Source organism: Monodelphis domestica, chromosome 2 (genome assembly GCF_027887165.1).
Source record: "Monodelphis domestica isolate mMonDom1 chromosome 2, mMonDom1.pri, whole genome shotgun sequence".
Lineage (NCBI taxonomy): Eukaryota > Metazoa > Chordata > Mammalia > Didelphimorphia > Didelphidae > Monodelphis > Monodelphis domestica.
In genome coordinates, this window is record NC_077228.1 from 39,099,944 (window position 1) to 39,115,561 (window position 15,618).

The window sequence follows — 15,618 nt, forward strand, 5'->3', positions numbered from 1 at the left end:
CTATGGAACATCTAATGGGGGTCTTTGCCACAGGCTGTGGGTGGTGAAACCCTCAGCTTTAATTGAACACAATTGAAATTTGGATCTTTGACCAAGAATAATGGTCCAGGGAGTTCTTTGTTACAATAATCCAGAGCCTCTCCTCCTTGTTGGAAATCATCAGAAGCCAACATCACCACGAATGATCCCCACCCGATGCCCTCTGACATCACCATCAGGCATTTCCTCTTTCTGTCTCCTCCCTTGGCCACTCACACAAAACGCTTAATACAATTTTCAGTTTCAATTTCTTTTACGTCATTCCATTTTTTTTCACAACATGAAGATTTCTTTTGAAAAGTAGAAACCTTCCAGATTCAGTGATCAGAGCTTAAGGGAACACACTGGGAGAGAAATAAGGGATCATAAGAGAAAATAATAAAGGAGTCATCAAATCTGTTGAACTCAAAGACACAGTCATCGGGGAAGTGAAGACCAGGTAGGATTACTCTGAATTTTCTTCTCCTAACAGGCTTCTAGAAATTCTAAAGCACTTGTGCTCCCTGATTTATAACCACTGCTGGGAGGTTGAGGGGGTGAGAATGGTGGACCAGCCACTTTCCCTAAAGAAGGCACAATGCCTCAGGAATCAACAAAGTCTAAATCTGGGTCTGGTCGACCACTTACTTCACAACATTTGCTGTGTCCACTCCAGGGGGAGCATCATTCTAGGCCCTGAGGCCAGGGGAAGAGGTAACCCTTTGCAAAGAATGTGTCTGGGAAGTTGATTTGTTTTAAGATTTTCTGTGATACAAACTATTTTTTTCTAATCTAGGCCTAAAAGGGAGACTGGGCTGTATTCACAGGATATAAAGAATTGATGCACAACCTACATGCATCATATGAGATTAGATATCTTATATTCATCACACAAGGACAAAGGTCCTGGGTCAGAGGACCCATTCCAACAGGCATGGGTCAAAGTGGTCAAATTATTTGAGTTCAATCTCAGTGTATTTCTGGTGTCACTGCTGTATCTCTAACTCAAACTGTACTATATAAGGGGGACGCTCATAAGATTTGAAGTGTTTGGTTGCTAAGTGGAGTCCAGCTTTATTGTGAGACTGGATCCCTCCCTCTCTCAATGATCTTATTTTTTATTTTTTTTGGCTTAGAGACTTGGTTTTTATTTTTTGTATCTCAAATAATTAATTTTATTTGCTAGGGTTGAAGGAGGGGAAGGAAAGAACATGAATCATGTAACCATGGAAAAATATTCTGAATTAATAAATTAATTAAATAAATAAACTTATTTTTTTAGCAAAAAAAAAAGGGAATAAAAGATTTACCTAGTTCTGATAGGGGAAAATTGAGGTCCCCCACTAGTAAATTAACCATGAGTTTTCTCCAATGACTCATTTGATTTCTTTAAATAATTGGATGCTCTAGCATTTGGTGCATATATTTTTAGTACTAATAGGAATTCATTTGAATACTATTTGCCTCCATTCTTCATTTGTAAAATAAGCTGGAGGGGGGAAAATGGCAATCTTCTTTGGTATCCTTGCCAGGAAAACTCCAAATGGGGTCACAAAGAGTAAAATAAGACTGAAAATGACTGAACAAGTTCTCTTCTTTACCTCTTTTAATTAGATTTATTTTTGCTTTATCTAAGATTATGACTGCTACTCTTATTTTTTCTTTTTACTTCATCTGAAGCATAATATAATCTAATGCCTTATTTTTACTCTATGTATATCTTTACTTCAAATGTGTTTCTTATAAACAACATATTTTAGGATTCTGATTTTTCATTCATCATGTTTTTTTTTTTGTGCCTTTATTAACCAATTTTGGAAATGCTTTTTGAGTTCTTCCAGGAGTTCTTTTTTCAGTCTGATACCAATTAAATAATTTTTATGAGGCTTTGTATATGCCCCTTTGACATTGTTGGACATTTCTGAGTTTGTGTTTTGATATTCATCATCAATACAGTAACTTTCTATGTTCAGGTTCTCCCCGCCCTCATTTTTCCAGTCTATTTTATGCTTTTTATCTTGATGTTAAAGTTGGGCTCTGTTCCTGAAACTGAAGGAACTGTCACAAGCCATTTATGCCAGGCCAAGGGGCCTTGCTGCTGGACTTTGCTGGCACTATAGAGCCTCACTGCTTGATTGCTGGGCATAGCTTGCTGATGATTTGCCTAGTCACCACCTGAGCTAAACTATATTGTCCTCTTTCCCCAGAGAGACAGGCCTTTCTTGATAACCTTCTTCTTTGACTTGGCCAGGAAATCTCTTTCACTCCATCCTTTTGTTGATTCTGTCATGCCATCATTTGTTTTGCATTTTTGAGTAGTGATTTGGAGATGACTTTGGGAGAATGTGGGTGATATTCCTGCCTTATTCTGGCACCTTGGGTCCACCCTCCCAGTCCCATAATTTTTAGCAATTACTTGAAGAAAAAGAACACAATATCTGAAAGGCATCCCATTGGGGTTTTGCTAAATGCTGCCTCAGAGCTTCAGAAAAATGGAATCAATTTGAATTTTTCACTTTTGAATTATGCCCAGTCAAGTCAGATTTTTTATTTCACCCTTTGTGATCTTTGAATCCCTTCTATGGGTAAATTTCTTTATTTATAGATGTGGCTGTGAAAGTTACTTGCTATTGTTCACTTCCAATTTTTTTCTTACCCATATCCATTTTTAGCTTATTATACAATACGGTTTAAGTTATTGATCTAAACAAGATCTTTTCTTAGTTGTACTGAACTTCCATTTCTATGACTGTTCAAGTCTTTTTAAAAAATGCTCTTACCTTTCATCTTAGAATCAATAGTGTATTAGCTCCAAAGTAGAGTAGTAGTAATGGTGAGGCAATGAGGGTTAAGTGACTTGCCCAGGGTCACCCAGCTAAGAAGTGTCTAAGATCAGATTTGACTCTAGGACCTCCTGTCTCCAAGCCTAGCTCTCAATCCATTGAGCCACCCAGCTGCCCCTTGACTCCAAATCTTCACAGCAGACTTCCTATCTACTTAATGGATGCCTGGTACATTAGAGGTGATTAAAAAAATTCTAAATGACTGTTGAAGGGGGAATTCAAATACACATAGCTTGAGCCAGTCAAATTATCCCAAGCTAAAATAACCACTCCTGCTCAGGGAGACAAAAATGGATTTGTAGCTAAGCAGACTTCAGAGATGTCCCTGAATCTCAATAGGGCATTATTGGGCATGTCCACACCCTCCTAGGAGAGATGCAGAAATCTGAAGGAAAGTTCATCCTCCAGAAGATAATATTCCTTCAGGTATATAGTTTCTTCTGAGCAATCCTGCATAGATTCCTGAAATGTCCAGTTGCCAAAGGTACTATCCAACAATTCTTCTCTTCACTATCCAGTCTCCATGGAAGAAGTCTCTGCCCATAGCTTTGGTCTGGAATACCAGGTATTAAAATAAATGCCAGTAGGTAAGAGGCTTTGATATTTTAACCCTTCTTTATTGCCAGAAGTCAGGGACACTTCACCGACCTAGAACATTGACCTAGGTCATCTACCAAGAATTTGCCCTGTGCGGACCTGGACTCTCTGTTCATCCTGATACATACAAAGTTCTTGTCTTTGAGGTTGGCATTAGAAACTGCTCCCATGGAAGCCCTCGCTTTTGGGAAATAGTTCAACAGCGGCTTCCTTTTTCAAACACCACACCCCACACATCCATTTTAACTGACCATTCTGGACTTGGGACTGAGATTCATCAAGAGTCTTGATTTCAATTTCCTTTATCCCTTTTTTCCTTAAGAACCAAAGGATATTTGGAAAAGCAGAAAATTAAAGAGAAGAGGAGACAGAGGAGATCAAAGAAGGGAAGAGGTGAGGGAGAGAGTACATCTGTGAGAGCATTCCTGAACGGTTTGGCTTGAAGTCTCATAAAAGAAGTATGAATTTCTCCATGTTGTCCCTTATCTTCCCTGAATTCTAACTTTGTCTCAGGTCTGGCTTCTAGCTTTGTTCCCTTCTCTTCTACTTGTGTGATCCTGGCCTAATCTTTGAACCTTTTTGTGTCACAGTTCTCTTATCAGTAAAAGTAGAAATGATATGTAATGTATGTATAGGCAGGAGATGGGACTACATGATTTGTTGAGGACTTTTGCAGATATAGAACTAATAATTCTCAGCCTAGTGGAATGGAAATCACATTAGAATTGATTTCCAACATGGCGCACCTGGTTTTCTGTCACCTAGGCAATCTTAGTAGCCATGCTATTTGTTATTTCTGGGAGAAGACAGAGTTTATAAAGTCTGCAAATGCTCCTGAATTGATATCATCTGGGAAATGTAATGCTCAGGAGCAAGTCAGTTTGAGTTCTGAGACAACTCTAAGTGAGCTGTCATCATTTCCCAGTGAACAGGTGCAGAGAAAGTGTTCTCTTGTCCCCCAGTGCCTGATGGACCACTCTGAGGCCACTGCTGGGTATGGGATCTTAAGGTATCACCCCAAAGCCATTACCAGGAGGGCAAAACAATGGAATGAGTTGCAGTCATGTTCACAGAGATCACTAAGGGGCTGATACTGGATTCCTTTCAGGAGGTCAGAATTTGGGGTCCTTATTCTCTCCTGGGAAGGGTGTGACATCCACCAATTATTATTTTGAATTTTTGTTGTAGTTGTTGTCAATAGAGACCTAAGGTTTTTCTAATGGGATGGGTGGGACTTCCACCAATTATTATTTTGAGATTTGGTTACTGTTGTCATTAGAGACCTAAAATTTCTTTGGAGTAATAATCTCCTACTTTCACTACTAATTGTACTGCAGTTTATAGCTTTAGAGACAACAGTGAGCAGTTGGATGCTTAAGTAATTTACCAAGAATCAAACAACCAGGTTATATCAGATTTAACCTATGTCTTCTTGACTCCCAACTCTCTATCAGCTCTGCCATGATGCCAAAAATTAAGGGCAATTCCTTCCCAAATTAAACCAAAGAACTTCTTGGTGTCAACAAATTCTGAAGACAAAGCAGGAATCAGGAAATAGATACTGGAGCCGTGATCAGAAATTTGAGGTTGGGATTGGAATAAGTAGGGATGGACATAAATAATTGCAAAGTCACTCAGGAAACACTAAGGACTAGTATCAGCTATTTACCCTAAGGGATTTGCCCTAGTTAGTGTCCCATATTGTCTAGTACTCACACCCATTCATGAACATGGAAGCTGAAAGCCTCAAGCAACATAATACAGTTTCTTCCTCCTTGTGTGTGGAAAGTACCTGTCACTCTCATTCTCAATGAACTCTAATAACTCCCTATTACCTCCAGGATCCTATATAAACTCCTCCATTTAACATTGAAAGCCCTTCATAAGTGCCCCTTTTTTTCTTTCTTGTTTTCTTATACTTGACTTTCTTCCATGCATTCTACATTTCAGAAACAGACTCACTTGCAGTTCTTCAGACACAAGTCATCTCCAATCTCCAGGCCTTTCCACTAGATGTCCTCTACTGCCTGTGCCTTATACCTCTTGGTTCCCTCAAAACCTACCTTCTTCAAAAGACCTTTTCTGCTCCCATCAGCTTCTAGGGCCTTCCCCATTTATATTGCCTTCTAGTCACTCTATATATTGCCTGCATTATAGAATAAAGCGGATAGTGTTTCTTCCACTGGAATGTCAGTCCCCTGAGGACAGAAATTGTTTTTACTTTGGGATTTTTATTGGGCTTTTTGCAGTTAAGGACTGCTTGTGGACTGACAAGAGATGAAAACTAGCCTCACCTGATTTAATCTTTTCTCTTTCATCAACCACTTGAGCAGCTGAACAAACCAGAGGAGAAGCAGCTGAGAAGAAGCAGAAGTTGTTGGAACAGCAACAGAAAGAATTACAGGAATTAATGGAAGCTCAGAAGGGGTCTCATGAAGAAAACATTGAGGAATTGAGAAGGAAGATGAGGGAAGATTGGCAACAGATCATGAGAGATCACGAAAGGATTCTAAATATTAATCTAAAGGTACAAAGAGTTTGGGCTCATGTCTATGCTTGAACAACAACTGTGAATGGAAAGGGATGGGCAGATGGACAGAGAAGGGAAATTTGCCTATGTGTGAGTGACTCTGGCAAAGAGGAAAGAATCCTGAACTTTTCACCAGAAAAATCTATATTTGGTCCTTTTCCCCTTCCCATCCTAAGTTTTCTCACCTGTAAAACAGGGGCAGGCATATCTGCATCAATGAGTGTATGATTTGGGAGGTCAGTTATAGAGCATCCTCCTGGCTCTCACAATGAATTGCCCAGACAAGTCTACTTTTACAGTAGAATTCTAACAAAGAGGTAAACTGAGGCACATCTCTCAACAAATAACATTTATTAGCAAGGGCAAACTTCCTGTCAATAAATGAGTCAGTGATTTGTGCAAAGATTAAAATTTCACCTTTTAAGATTGTTATAATATTAAAACTATGGCTGCCAAGGAATTTACTTATGAAATTCCTAAAATGAAACACTCAAGTCAGAATGGAGTTTATGGAGGTTTAATCACAATGGCAGTAGGGAAAAGGAGAGAGAGAGAAGGAGAGAGGAGAAAAAGGAAAGGGGTTACTCAACCTCTGACCAACTGTAAATATTAACATTTAGGGGAGACTGAGGCAGGTAGAAATTAGTTTCTCTCTGCAAGGAGTATTATATTTTTAGAGGTTTAATTAAAGATTAAGGATGAAAGAAAATACAGGATAAGAAAAAACCCGTGCCTAGGCCAGAGGCCTAGATAAGACCTCACCTACATTATGGAAAGAGACACATCTGCCCCAAAACGGAAGTCCAAGAGAGAGCCCGCCTACAGGGAAGACCCTTTAAATAAAATTTTGCTCTCGTCCCAGATAAGAATTCAGTGAGATTAGAGGGCATTCTGGGAGCTAGCAAGGACTCCTGGGGAATGGAGACCAGAGTTCAAATCTCAATTTTACACTTGCCTCCACTCATGTGAAAGACCCCAAGCAGACACACAGTTCCCATTTTATGGGGTTTGGGGGAAAGAAGAATAAAGCACAGGGCAGAGTAGACGACATCATGAGATTGAATAGAAAATTATGGGTGACAGAACTAAAGCACAGAGAACAACATCATAGGTTGGAGGCTTGGTCATTGGGGATCTGTTCTCCCATGAAACTAAAAGCGATCATTGTTGAAGTCTAGTGCATGATAGTGGCTCAGACTTTTGGACAGTCAACAGATATCTGTGAAAGATGGTTTAGTGGCTCCAGATATCAGGCCCAACACCCTTTCTATCTCACACTCTGCAATGCCAGTCAAAAATTCTTGAAGCAAGAAAAGATCAATGGTTGGGAGGAGAGCTGGATTTCTAAACTTTACATGATAGACCAGCTGACCTAAGTTCAGAAACAAAGAACCATGACAGGACCAGAGCAGTACAGGCAACAAGCTTTCACTTCTAATTAGGACCAATAAGAAAATGACATGGGACCAATTTTAATATTTTGATTGCTTCTGCAAGTCCCCACCCTATAAAATTCAAAGTTCACAAGCCCCTACCAATGGATATGTTTGTCTAGTCGGTCAGAAGACACAATTAGTTGAAAGCAAAAGCATAATTCTCAGACATTTTCCTCCTTCAGCATTTTTCCATAATACAAATGCTTCAATGTATACAATCATCAGGCTAGGGAATATCCTTCAGTGTTTTATCTGCCCTGGAAGATCCATGTATTTCTCAGAACCTCAATTTGAAACCTCTCCAGAATGAGATTCCAGAATCCAAGGCTAGCCCAACTAACTTCTGTATTCAGAATTGAGTCTATTTTTTAATTCTAATTCCTGGGCAGCAATTTCTACCATTATCTCTGTCAGGTTCCTTTAGGTCTTCAGGTAAGAAAATGCTGGCTAAATTTACATTGCTAAACGTATCATAGACAGCATCTATTATGAGGAATCCTTTCTGAAAACCAGAGGGTTAAGGTCAGGGTGCCCCAGTGCATTGACTCCTAAATTCTTTGCTATCCCCTGAAAACCTAAGAGACAATCATCAGAAGGCCCTGTGACCCCATTGCTGGAGGTAACTGCAGTGAGCAAACTCCCTCTACCAGTACCATTAGCACCATCCTGCAGGGGTTGTCCTAAAGAATACCTGGAGGCATGGAGGAGGCTAAATAACTTGTTCTAGGTCACACAGCCAGAATATTTCCAATCTAGGCTTTTAATTGGGTCTTCATGATCCTAAGGTATTCTCTCTCTGTCTCTGCTCTCTGTATCTCTCTATCTCTCTGTCTCTGCTCTCTCACTCTCTCTTTCTCTGTATCTCTCTATATCTCTCTTTCTCTGTGTCTGTCTTTCTGTCTCTGTCTCTCTCTGTCTCTTTGTCTCTCTCTCTCTAACTCTCTCCCTCTCTCTCTCCCTCTCCCTCTCCCTCTCTGTCTCTATCTCTCTGTCTTTCTCTGTCTCTCTCTGTCTCGGTCTCTCTGTCTCTCTGTCTCTCTGTCTCTCTGTCTCTCTCTCTCTCTCTTTGTCTCTCTCTCTCTCTCTCTCTCTCTCTCTCTCTCTCTCTCTCTCTCTCTCTCTCTCTCTCTCTCTCTCTTTGTCTCTCTCTCTGTCTCTCTCTCTCTCTCCCTCCATGATGCTGCATCACACAAATGAGAGGGAACCAAGAAATAAGTAGGACCAAATGAAAGGCCAGGGATCAATAGTTCTGTGTTTTGTACCCAGACACATTCTTAGCCTTTTGTGTATAATTGTGGCAGCAAGAAGCTTACCTAACTTAAAAAAAAAAAAACAGCTTCTGAAAATCACATTAAGGTCCTGTGATTAATACTTCTAACACCATAATATACCCAGAGAATTGAATTTCCTTTGCCACCACCCTACCAGCTTCTGGATGAACCCCCTGAATTCAGATCAAAGCCTTTGTCCTCAACCAAGACCCTAAAAAAGTCCAAGCTGACTATGGAATCATATGTAATCCTAAGGACCATGGACTGTACAAGTTCATTCCAGAGACCACTAGAGTTTGGGGCTTCCAGAATGATGTCACATAACCCAGACGGAGTCAAATGTACAGTCCTCCCGGAGCCCCAAACTGCTGGGTCCTCAGACAAGAACATATCCAATGGCTGACTTGGTTCCCTTAGGACCAGTATCAAGAAACCCAAACCCAAAGACCCACGGAAGAGAGCACGCTCTGCCTAAACTCGTGGAATCTGACCCAAATCAGCCAAGGCTAGTAGCAGACCATTATTCATTTATACTCCTTCCAGGGTTGATCAAAGGCCCAAACCACTTTGGAGTTCACTTGAGTCCATCCTGAGTCACTCTCTATATAATATTTTATGCTTTTCAAAAAAATATGTGTATGTGCGCCACTGAAATAGTAACTGAAAATGATGATGAACATTATAGCTAGCATGTTACATGTCAGTTTAAGGTTACACATATCATTTTTATCTTCACAACAATCTGTGGAGGTAGGTACTAGTGATATCTCCATTAAAAATACGAGGAAACTAAGGCAGAGAGGTTAAGGAACTCCCATCAGAACTGGTAAGAGTGAAAGGCAGAATTCAAACTCTGGTCTCTTCCTGACTCCAAATCGAGCACTGAAACCCTCATTTCCCCATTTTTAAGTCCATGATTCCAGCCAAATTGGCCTTATGTTCAGCTGTTGTAGATTTAGGATTAGCTCCAAAGCTTACATTCTTGTGAATGTAGTGAGTGACCAAGCACTGACTTATTGCAGGAAAGGTCTAAACTGGAGACAGCTTTTCTCCCTGTTCAGGAATGTCCCTTCAGGATTAATTGCCTGGACAATCGCCCCCCCCCCCCCCTTAACTCATCTCCTTGGGGCTTGTGCTGCAATGATCGACCAGCAACTGTTGCCTAAAGATTTCCTAGTGGGTGATAACTTGAGGAGGAGAAAGAAGTCGGGAGAGAGGGTTAATAAATCGAGAGACACACAGATTAATTGTATTGTAAGGAAGGGCACTTGTCCCTTTAATATCTTCCCTTGTAGGGTATTCAGTGAAGGAAGATATGAATAACCAAGAATGCGTGGAATGGAGAATTCCTAGATAGGAATAGAAATCAAGTGTGAGGATGAATATCAGAGTTACAAGGGAGAAGCTTCCAAGCAGGAAGAAACAAAGGGTAAAGTCTTTAGAGACCATAGTGGGGCTCCAGAGAAGGAGCTATCCAGATGGCAGAAAGCCAGAGTCAGAGAGAGAGGGAGGGGCAGAGCCATTCTTGTCTTTTATTATGGCAATGACTGTGAGGTACTTAATACATATGTAACAACACATAGTGGATACACATTGGTTTGAGATGCTAATGAAGACACCTTCCAGGCTTGGATTACTTTAGCCCTTGAAAGACAAAGAAGCCTGGATTGGCCCCAGAATGTTAAGAATGCCAAGAACAAAGGAAGCATGGTGGAGCCCAACTTTCACTGACCCTCCAGAGTTCTGACCATGAGCCTTTCAAATGAATGCTGTTTGACCAGGCTAGAGCTAAGCCTTCTGTGGCTCAGGCCCAGAAATTCTTCTGGCCTTTGAGCTGTCTCATTAACTGCTCTGACCAGGTATAATATAATATCAATGCATCAACCATATTTTCCAGATGTATATGCCTGGAATCCTACATGTTCTTTCTGTGGGAGAAATTCATTGAGGTGGCTGGTTCTTGGTGGAATGGAGACTAACCAAGGTGCAACGCTGACATGCTTTTGTCCTCTTTTAGGAACAAAAGAAGATGGTGGAGGAAGGATTTCAGAAGGAAGCTGACCAGATGGCCAAAGAGATAAACGACCTAAAAGAAAAAAATTAAATCTGCTGAAAGAAATAAAACCCCCTGGATAGTCACAGCTCTATATAGTTTAGGCACTACAATGATGACTACTTTACCTGGTGCAGGAAAAGTGATTGATATGGTATGTAAGAAAATGGGCCACTGTGTGGCAAAAAAAATCCCAATGAGACCTCCTTACATGTATGTGTGTGTATTTGAGTTTCCTGCTTCTAATTCTCCCAAAGCTGATGCTACCAGAAAAATTGCTATAAAGAACATTCATCTATCTAGTATTAGTTAAATGCAGCTTCATTCTACTTCATGAATTAAGGTAAAGAGTCTGGGAGAAAGGAAACCCCCATTCCTTTCCATGACTTCAGAGTTAGACAAAGGCTGGAGAGTCATGGAATCTAACTGCCTCATTTAAACATGGTTCCTTGATGCTATGGGTAGGGCAGAATTTGAAATCAGGGAGATCTGAGTTCAAATCTCCCATTAGACATGTAGACATTATAGAGAAAGACACAGAATTTCTCTGGGTTTCAGTTTCCTCACCCATGCAATGGGGGTGATATAATAGCACCTACCTGACAGATTTGTGACAGGGATTAAATGAGTAAAGCTCTTTGGAAACGTTAAAGTGCTATATAAATGTGAGCTACTTATAGTAAGAAACTACGAGGCCCAGACATACACTGTAATCTCCCCCCAATCACACATAAAATAGGGCTTCAATGGAGGCCTCTTTTTTCCATTTGAATTAGTTCATTTACTCAATTTAGAACATTAATTGGAGGCCTCTTGACTTTGATATGTTCTGACAACTATGGAGAACAAGGTCCTTTACCCCTCTTCAGAGATAACCACACTCAAATTTATCCCTGTGATTCTTTAGACTCCAAGAAGTTCAAGTGAAATGGTCCCTGATTTCAGAACCCCCAATTAAGCTCTCAAGTATCAAGATTGTGTGTGATCAATGAAAAAGGTATTGAAGTTATAGTCAGAAGACCTGAGCTCAAATGCCAATTCTAATACTTATTGTCTATGTGACCTTGGATAAATCACTTAACCTTCCCCAGCCTCAGTTTCTGTCACTGTAAAATGAGGAAGCTCAGCTAGATGATCTCTTGGGTCCTTTCCAGCTTTAATCTTATTTCTTTTGAGTGGGTAGTAGATAGAGGTCCCAGAATCCTCTTGCCCACTGTTGCCCATGAGATGGCCAACCAAGAGTTCCCTCATCCTATAAACTGACTTTGTAAACTCTACCCTTACAATCTCCAAACAAAGAGAGCCATCTGTTAACTACTTTTTAAGTGAGTATAGCTATATGCTTTATGCCAAGTCTGAATAGAATTTTTTCCCAACTTGTAATTTAGGGATCCCAAATGTTCTTGGATCATGCTTAGTGTTTTAATAAATTTCCATAGCATCCCTGCAACAAAAGTTATACCTAACAGTTCCATTTATTAAATACCCTAACAAGTATTTATGTCCTAACAATTTAGTGGCTATTTGAAAAAAATTAATATACATAAAAGGAAAAGGGAAAATATATTTTATTTCATTCTTAGTCACAATTTCTAATATATGTACGTGCTTCTGGGGCACAGTGAAACTTCTCAAACCTTAGAATCTGATTGGGCACGATCCCCACCCAAACCCATTTCCTGTCCGACACTGATTTTTGCTCAGTACTTGCTTTTTCACTCAGCAACTGCCACAAACCCAGTTTCACAGAGAGACAAGAACTTACCATCTTGGAAAAAAACACAAGTGAACAGACTATTTTCTCACACATTCCAAACTGTTATCCAAAGGAACGTAGAGTGATCTAATGCTGAATTTATAAACTATCTCTAGGCAGTAGTTTTCCTATTGTCAGACAGCTGTTGGGTAACCCTGTGTTTCTTTCCCTTAAAAATTAAAATATCACAGGATGCCCCTTGAATTCTCTATGGCTCCATGGAGAGCCCCATCATACAGTGTGAGAGTCACTTGCAATTCAGCCTTCTCGGACCAAGAAGAGACAATCTAATGTCTTTTCCACCTGGCACCCCTCTGTAGCACCAGGGCCTCAAAAGTAAACTGGTAGAAATCTCCAACCATTTCAATACTAATTTCTTAAGGCTTCATTTCACCTGGGCTTTTATGGTCATAATCCACCTAAGGAACAATGATAATTCCCAGACTTTTACTTTTGTCTGAGTGGATTCAGGGACCTCTCTTACCAGAACTCACCTTCTGATGAATGACTTCAATGTTACCTATCTCTGAAGGGAAAACCTCTCCATTCTATCACCATCCACCAGAATCAGGAAATAAAATACTTTTCCTTGGGTGAATTTCAAGGACATTGCTTCATAACGGGAAAGTGAAAAGATGCTGGGGGCCATCAGTCCATGACACCTTGACAGAGTCACACGTGGTAGCTGGGGAGACCACAGAGTGGTCCTTGGCAAGATGTGACTTCCCACTCTAACCCTCTTGAAGGACCTCTTTCATCAATGGCCCTTACCAATTAATTAACATGATTATTATTCCCCCTAGTCTCAAAAGAAATAATGTAAGAACAAAACACCTGTACCCTAATTCTCTAAAACATCACCAAAAATCAGACCGTTAAACCCAATCCCAAAAAGATAATCATGGGTTAACTTTTACTTAGGTACATAATTCTCAGCAAAACTGCAGCTACAGGCCAAGCACAAACAATTTCCCCACTCACAGAAACCTATTCTCATGAAGCCAGCACACAAATCAATCACAGAGGCCCAAGTGATAAGTGCAAGTACATCAAGCTTCAGTATGACTCAATGACTTGATTATACAAACAAGTAACTCAGAAACTCACTAGAAGCCACCAGTCTAAATTTGAATTATGTTCCCAATACTCCTCAACTCAATGATATGATTGTCAAATTATCTTTTAAGAATTGTTGATTAATTATTCCATTTTATTAAAACCAATAAGTAATTTTCCATGATTGTAAGCTCAAAACTTCTCACAGGGTAATGAGAAAATTAAGCCACCTGTGATGAAATCATTTATCTTGTATGTAACCTTTATTCTGTCTTTAATCACAATACAGAAATATAGAATGTTATTCAAGTGATTTGTTAAAAGTTAATGTATCACTTTTCCAATTAATCTCTCTTTGATTTTGTGTATCTGCATGTCAAGAAAATAGGTATAAAAATAAAAACCAGACTTCGGGATGGTGGAGCAGCTGTCAGATGCAAAGCAATCTCATGGCTGTTATGATTAAGCTGTCTTCCGTTTATTACTTTTGTTGACTGATCATTCCTCGCCTGTCAGGAAACCCTAGAGTCACGAGCAAGGGTGGATTTTGTCTGTGGCAAAAAGACAAAATAATTCAAAAGAAAAGCAATAAAAAAGTGTAAGTATACTGGCAAGCCTAGTAGCCCAAAAGAAACAAATAATTTCTTTTTTCCTCTCCTTTCTCTTCCTCTCTTTTGAATAAAAGAAACCAGGAAGTCATTGCTTCACATTTCAACTGGAGACATTGCCTTTGAGTTCTGTTCACTTTAACAGGCAGAGAGAAGAAGCAGAGTCCAGGCAGTTAGCCTCAGTTGATAGACCAATCAGATTCCAACAGTCTTTGGGTTATTCCCTAAGTTCTTATTCTATATCATCCCCAAAAGCAACATGTAGAGGGCCATAGAACAAATTTAAGGAGGGAGAACAGCATGGACATCACTCTTGCTAGTCTATATCCCCTCTGCCTTCTATTCATCTACAAAGTTTGGTCTAGATGAATCCTCTCCACATCATTCTCATCAGGGTTTTCCTTCATGTTCAAATCAGTATCTTATGTTCTATCAAATCTAAATACAAGTATCCTTCGTTGCCCTAAATACTTCCAGAATATGGAGTTTCTTTGGGTTAGAATGGCAAACTATACATAACTAGGATATTAGGCTTTTTACATTCAATTTTTTTATTTAATTAATTGATTTAGAATATTTTTCCATGGTTACATAATTCATGTTCTTTTCCTCCCCTCCTCCCACCCCCTTCCTGTAGCCAAAGAGCAATTCCACTGGGTTTTACATGTATCATTGATCAAGACTTATTTCCATATTATTGATCATTGTACTAGGGTGATCATTTAGAGTCTCCATCCACAGTCATATCCCCATTGAACCACATGATTGATTGTATGGTTTTTTTGTCCGTTTCTACTCCCAACGTTCTTCCTCTGGATGGGGAGAGTGTTCTTTCTCATAAGTCCCTCAGAATTGTCCTGGATCATTGATTGCATTGCTGCTAGTTGAGAAGTTCATTACATCAATTGTGCCCCAGTGTATCCATCTCTGTGTATAAGGTTCTGGGATATTAGTCTTAAATCCAGGTTGTTTTTTCCCAATGTACCAGGAAAAGGTGCTAGAAGAAATGGGAAAAAACTACCAGTGCACAACAGGAAGAGCCTCCATAGAGAGGCTCACCGGAAGTAAAATGCATAATTTTGATTACATGAAATTAAAACATTTCTACAAATAATACCCATACATCCAAAATTAAAAGGAAAGCAGGAAAATGGGAAAAAATGTTTACAGCAAGTTCCCCTTTAAAGGTCTCATTTTGGGGGGCAGCTGGGTAGCTCAGTGGATTGAGAGCCAGGCCTAGAGACCATAGGTCCTATGTTCAAATGTGGCCTCAGACACTTCCCAGCTGTGTGACCCTGGGCAAGTCACTTGACCCCCATTGCCTAGCCCTTGACCCAGAAATGCCACTACTAGGACTATATCCTAAATAAATCAAGGAAAAAGTAAAAGTACCAACATATGAAAAAATCCTTATCATAGGTCTTTTTGTGAGTGGCAAAGAATTGAAAAT

The 15,618-nt window shown here is 39.9% G+C and overlaps 1 long non-coding RNA gene across 1 annotated transcript; it reads left to right on the forward strand.

Moving 5' to 3' along the window:
* Positions 1-290: 290 nt before the first annotated feature.
* LOC107651238 (uncharacterized) lies at positions 291-14,026 on the forward strand. Its single transcript, XR_001627561.2, has 4 exons — positions 291-478; positions 3,781-3,851; positions 5,792-5,985; positions 10,713-14,026. It is a non-coding gene; the product is annotated as an uncharacterized LOC107651238 (long non-coding RNA).
* Positions 14,027-15,618: the final 1,592 nt, after the last annotated feature.